Source organism: Cibotium barometz, chromosome 58 (genome assembly GCF_041138505.1).
Source record: "Cibotium barometz isolate CiBa-2024 chromosome 58, ASM4113850v1, whole genome shotgun sequence".
Lineage (NCBI taxonomy): Eukaryota > Viridiplantae > Streptophyta > Polypodiopsida > Cyatheales > Cibotiaceae > Cibotium > Cibotium barometz.
The window spans coordinates 29,637,375-29,644,092 of NC_141103.1; the positions used below are offsets into that span (position 1 = coordinate 29,637,375).

The 6,718-nt window shown below is 43.0% G+C and overlaps 1 pseudogene; it reads left to right on the top strand.

Moving 5' to 3' along the window:
- The first annotated feature begins 993 nt into the window (after positions 1–993).
- On the top strand, positions 994–1,710 carry LOC147606129 (putative germin-like protein 2-1 pseudogene; annotated as a pseudogene).
- The last annotated feature ends 5,008 nt before the right edge of the window (positions 1,711–6,718 follow it).

Genomic DNA, 6,718 nt, shown 5'->3' on the forward strand with positions numbered 1-6,718 from the left:
TACATAGGTGCGCTAATAGTTGCATGAATGTTTTTTTCCATTTATAGATCCTTTGAAATTTTGTCGGCTCTTCATATGCGCAGCTATACTCTTCATTTGTTGTAGTGGAATCTGGTGATGGAGGGGGAGCATATTTCTTTTTTTGGAGTATGGTTCGTTTATGTGGAGCCAAATATGAAAGGAAAGTGGCTAGAATAAGAGTGTAGTTGGTAGGATAGTAGGGACCATGTTTATTGGACTTTACATTTAGACGAGTATTAGTGATGTGGACAACTTATCGGCCACTTTGTTGGCATGTTTTGAGTCTTAGTGATGCGGAATACTTATTTGTGTGAAAATTGGTAGCTCTTTATAGCTACATTGCATTAGAAAGTGATAGGGTTTTTTCGTGAGAGAGAGAGAGAGAGAGAGAGAGAGAGAGAGAGAGAGAGATTGATTTGCTTGGGCCTCTCACTTGTATTAGAGATGAATACAATGAGCGTGTGATGTCCTTCTTGTTGCATTAGAGAGTGATAGGGTTTATTCTTGAGAGAGAGAGAGAGCAGTTAACTTGCTAAACAAGGCATATTTGATAATTCTCCAAAAATAACAACACCCACGAGGTTCACAAGGAATCAAGACAAGGCATATTTCGTAATTCTCCAAAAATAACAACACCCAAGAGGTTCACAAGGAATCAAGACAGTGGAATCATTGGAAGATTCCTCGCATGTTTTTTTACTATAATTAATCAATATGCAAGGCGAGAGATTAAAACGTGGATTTTAACATTTAAAAATTGTGGACAAGTCAACCTCGCACGGGACGTGGCTGTGAGAGGCCGGCTTGCCGGCAGCTGGGCCTGCACCCGCGTGCAGTAACGAGAGAGGAGGAACAGGTCGCCTACGACGAGGCGCTATATAACATCTCTGTCGAGCACTAGTGTCTGCGTTCGTTAATTCTGCATTTCCGCTATCATCAATTAATCCAAACATTTCAAAAAAAACGAACTAAATGCCGCCCGCCTTTCCTGTGCTGGTGAGCACGGCAGTTCTAGTTGTCCTACTCCTGCAGGCCGGCCCTCATCCCAGTTGGGTGAGCGCCGCGGATGAGGACCCCCTGCAGGACTTCTGCGTTGCCCTCAACTCCGCGGAGCAGCAACAGCAGCTGGGCATGCTCACCTTCAACGGGCTGGCCTGCAAGCCCGCCGCCAACGTGCAGTCCTCCGACTTCGCCTCGCCGCAGCTACGCCAGGCGGCTAACTTCACAGGTGAGCTGGGTGTGGCCGTCAACCTTGCCAGCGCGGCCTCCTTCGGGGCGCTGAACACCCAGGGCCTCTCTGTCGCGCGCATCGACTATAAGCCCAAGGGCCTCAACCCCCCGCATGTACACCCGCGTGCCACCGAGGTGCTCTACCTGGCCGAGGGCACGTTGCTTGTGGGCTTCGTCTCCACTGCGCCAAACAACACCCTCTTCTACCAGACCATCTATGCCGGTGACCTCTTCGTCTTCCCTCGTGGCCTCGTACACTTCCAGCTCAACCCGCACAAGTCCAAGACCGCCTTGGCCATCTCTGCCCTCAATAGCCAGAACCCGGGCGTCTCTCAGCTGGCTGCTGCCCTCTTTTCTTCCAAGACGCCCCTCCCTGACGAAGTTCTCGAGGCCACCCTTGGCATCGACGACGACGATGTGCGCCGCCTCATCGCCAGCGTTCAGAAAACCCTCACGTAGACGCTCCAGCTCCTGCTTGTAGTTTGATATTTTCTATAAAGGAACAATATTTTAACGTCCTTGCAGTGCTGTTGTCCCCTCAGCCGCCGCGTGTCTTCCAAGGTATCTCCAAGTAGTATATGTATATCACCTCCTCTAATTGCTTGTATGACGTTACATCGGGTGTGTTTTAGGGCTCGGGAAAAGGTAGGTTCACTTTATCCAAAACTTGCTCGCCATCGACATGGGCTGGTTCAATTTCGGACGAGGAGGCTTATGCCGATTGTTGATTTTTTTTCTCAAAAGGCTTTAGGCCGGTTCCCACGGATGGGAGAAGGAAAAAAGCACTACTCACATAATTTGAGGAGGTTTTAAAAATACAATATATACTATATAATATATATAGTATATGCTATATACTATAGACTTACTATTTCAAACTCCAACCTGCGAGCATTATCTCCATCCCACATGGCACAGCCTTATCTGCATCCCACGGTCGCCCTCCGCTAGCGCTCCCCTAACCTTTGCGGCCTGCATGTTTATGAACCTCTTCCGAGTTCCATAATCGCCAAACCCTTACTGACTCCTGAGTACTCCCTACATACGCTGTCTGGACTCTGTGCACTCATTGCCCTGCAGGCGGCCTTTCAAGTTTCGACGGTTTCCACCTTCAACGCGTGACATGCAGCGGAAGGCTCTGCTTGTTGATTGCTGGTGAAAAGCTAGGAATTTCTTCTCGTTGCACAGAAGAAGCATGGCCTTCACTTCCCGACTCCCGAGTTGGTCCCTTCAAAAAATCTGCATTATCGAAGATGAACAGACTCAACACTGAACAGAGCCTATGAACTTTCAAGGTAAAATTACTTTCCTTGACCCTGCTTTATGGAAGCGAGTTTTTTGCTTTAACAGCTGAGTCAGATGGTTCAACAAGATCCGTTACTCGCCCGCCTCTACCAAAAGGCTGAATCTTATCCATCAAGGTGTTCTCAAGCGCTCCCAGCCTGGTCCAAGCGATGGATTAGATGTTGAAACAACCCTCTAGTCGGGCTTCTGAAGGGTTAGCCAAACCCCTTCCTCCTCCATGCCAGTAGCATCTGTAGACTGTAACTTGTGCTGCTACGACAGTGATGGTGAAGCCTAGCGCCTTGCCTTGTCGGTTTGTCCACACAGTAGCTCTTCAGCTCTTACGCATAGGTGATGTGTCCCACGAGTCTGAAGTGAAGGATGTGAGTGGTGCAGCTGCTCTACAGGCCCCGCCCTCACCCCTCCTTTTTGGTTATGGATCCTCATTAGAGTTCTCTACATGGACTGCAGAAGTTAGCAGCGCAGTTCATCAAGGTGTTTTTCAGCACCACTATGAAGAGGGGGAATAGCAGAAGCTGCAAAAATGGCAAAGATTTCAAAGAGGGCAAAGGGCCCCTTTAATTCTAAAGCTCTTGGTATAATATTTGATAGTTTTTTGCAATTGAGATTATAGCATGGGAAGTTTAAACACATAAGCTGATTTGTTTGTTATAGTGGCTTTGTGTCAATGGAGCCCAACAATGTTGAAACCGGTAAAAGAAAAGGTATCAAAGATAACAAAAAAAGGCAAGGTACGCTTCTCCAGTGGGCTGGTCGAATGTCTTCAAAGGTTAATGGCAAAAGAAAGAAAGGTGATGTACAAAGTCAGAATACTAATTCATCTAAAGCAAGTACTACTGATGAGGTGTTGTCTAGTTTGTCTTTGCCAGAGAGATTAGAGCTTCAAAGGAGAATAGAAGCAAGAGCAGCTTTCCAAGAGAGTTGGCTTCAAACATTTGACTCGCTTGTCTACGACAAGGAGAAAGCTAAGATGTACTGTAAGTTTTGTTTAAAGTATCCCCATCACCATAGTGCATATTCAAAGGATGGTTCCATTAATTTTAAGTTTAGTAATTTAAAAGCACATTGTAGAACACTTTGTCATGTACATTCTATGGAAGCAGTTCTACTTGAAGGGAAGGAAACTATTCAAACTAGCATGAAAAAGGTTGAAAATTCTAAAGATGAGACATTGACAACTCTCTTTAAAGCTGCCTATCATATGGCAAAAAAGAGATATGCTTTTGTTGGTTTTCCAGATATGATTAGTCTTTTACAGGATTATCGTGTGCCATTCTCAACATCCTTGTATAATGATGACAAGGCTTGCGCAAAGATGGTATTTTGTATTGGTAAGTGTTTGAACACCACATTGAAGAAAGTGTTTCGAAGTTCGTTTTTTGGTGTTCTTGTAGATGAATCAACTAATATTTCCAAGCATGGACACTTGATTATTTATTTGTCTTATCTTATTGATGATTGTATTCCTGCCGATTCTTTTTATGGTATTATTCGTGTGAGTGATGGGAGTGCAAAGACCATTTTTAACACCATTCTTTCAGAGCTTAAAAGAAGTAAGTTTGATCTAACAAAGCTAATTGCTTTTGTCTCTGATGGCTGTAGTACAATGACAGGAAAGGAGAATGGTGTCGCCACACTTTTTAAAAAACATGTTAATCCATACTTGACATCCATTCATTGTGTTGCTCATAGGACAGCTTTGGCTGTGTCTTCTGTAGCAATTTGGAGATTTCCAAGAATATAGAAAAATTGGTGAATTCCATTGTCCATTATTTCAATGCAAGTGGCAAAAGATTGGAAGAGCTAAGGATCATACAAGAGGAGCTTGCTTGTCCTATCTTGAAGATGGAACACACATTTGATGTTAGGTGGTTGAGCCGATCGTCGGCTATGAGCAAGGTGTGTTCTTCTCTTGATGCTATTCTTGTGGAAACCAAGGAAAATGCTCCGACTATATTTGCAAAAATTTTGAGGTTTGAAATTATCTATTGTCTTCATTTTTTAGCGGATATTTTAAAAGGTATAGCTATTGTGAGTAAGATATTTCAAAAAGAGTTTGTAGATGTGACTACAATCCATGATGTTATCCAAAAGGAGATCAATTTAATTCTGCAATATTATATTGATCCTCCTGATGTTGATTGTAATGCTCTTACTTGTGACATTGATGGTTTTGCATTTTTATCGGATCATGGACCTGAGAAGGGTCACTTGTTTACATTGCGAGGAGCTCTTCATGGCAGCATGTTTCTTGACATCAAGATAGATAGGGACATACTTGGAGTAGATCTAGCATCAGCCCTTGCCTTTTAGGTATCTTTTTTGAAAGAAATTATTGCTAACCTTGAAGCACGTTTTGCAGACAATACAATATTAAGGAGATTACGAGTACTAGTGCCTGCACAACATCCTCTTCTAGAGAAGATGCTCAAGGACTATGGTAAGTTTGAGGCTCAAGAAATAGCCTCTTTCTATGGTAAGGAAAAGTCTCTGGAGGTAATGAATTTTTCTTCTATCATTGATGAAGATGATTTTATTAGTGAGTTTCAGTCTTTTAAACAGCAAGCTTCAATTAGTTGGGTACGCTACAGTCTTCCTGATGTTACAGCTACAATAGCATGTAATCCAATGTGGCGAGACTCTTTTCCTAATGTTTTAACCTGTGTTAAATTGCTTTAGTTCAATATTCAAGTAATGCGTGAAAGAGGTTTTAGCACATGCACACTTATAAAGACCAAGCTGCGTGATAGCATGGAGTTATGGACCTTGGATGCTATTATGAAGATCAATATTGAAGGACCCTCCAAGCTATGTGGCTCAAAGTTGGAGGAGAGTATGGTTTTATGGGGAGAAAAGGCTCATGGACATCTCTACACGGTGCAAGGTATTTGTAGCTTAATCATCCAATGATGAAGGTACGTTTTTTGTAGCTTAATCATTTCTTTTGATCGCCTTTTTTTTCATATTCACCTACTAACTTGTTATGGGAGTGGATGAAGTGCATTCACTTTATATATATCCACTCCCCGAAGAGGGCTTGGTGTAGCCATTCAAAATGGTGACGGGGTTCAATTCCCCAACTCTCTCCTTGTATGTCCTCACGTGTTCAATAATATGTATTTTTTTATCATTTTGAGCATAGATTGTGATGTGAGAAGGATGTTTTACAGATCATGGATGATGCTTTTTTGTCTACAATGACCATGTGTGTTGTCATATTTCATGGCACATTGAAGGTATGGTTGCGGTTTTAGTGTTTTGAGCTTTGAGTGAGACTATAATGTTTTGAATATGTGTAATGATGATATCATTTATGTGCAGCTACATCGTGCTCGATGACAAATGCAAACTTTGTCAACCTACTCAAAGCTTGCAACTATTTACCATGTATGTCGTCTTTTTATTTATGCAAAATTTGATCAGATTCAATGCTTAGTAACCAGTCTTGATTCATGGATTTGATCAATCGAAAGCATGATAATAGTATCATTTTTCTTGATCAGGTAAAAATTGACTGGACCATAAAGATAGAAGATCATTGGTATATTGCAGTCGGAGAGTATGTGAATGTACTCAAATCTAGCAAGGATTTTACATGTTGAGAATCTTCAAAGGTTTAACACACTAGTTTTGAATTTATTCAGGTTGCAATGGGTAAATTATTTTATTAATGGTGCCACTAATTTGCAACTACATCCTTGTGGATGGTGTGAGGTGAAAAAAAGAAGAAAAGACCTGCCTCTATAGCTCTTCCACCTCCCAAACTTGGAATAACACACACGAACGGGGGCACCACCAGCCCACCGGCTGGAACACTTCTCGCACTTCACCACCCAACCCATGCCAGACAGACAGCATAAAACAGGGGCACCGTAGACAATTGAACACCCAGAAATTTATTCCCAGATCAACACTTCATACAAGCTTCTCTCGACACAGAAGCCTTGCTCACACAACCCACAAACACTCAGACCTGTCACACTGCCGAGGATACACCACATCCCCAATCACCACATGATCCACTCGCCTGCCTGCTATACCAATCACATCAGAATGAACCCGGCCACTCACTCTTCAGAAGGCGCCCACACCAGCTAACCTTCTACTCTCTGCAGCCCATCACTTCTGCATGTGTCGTCAGCAGCAGCTACTCCATCATCTC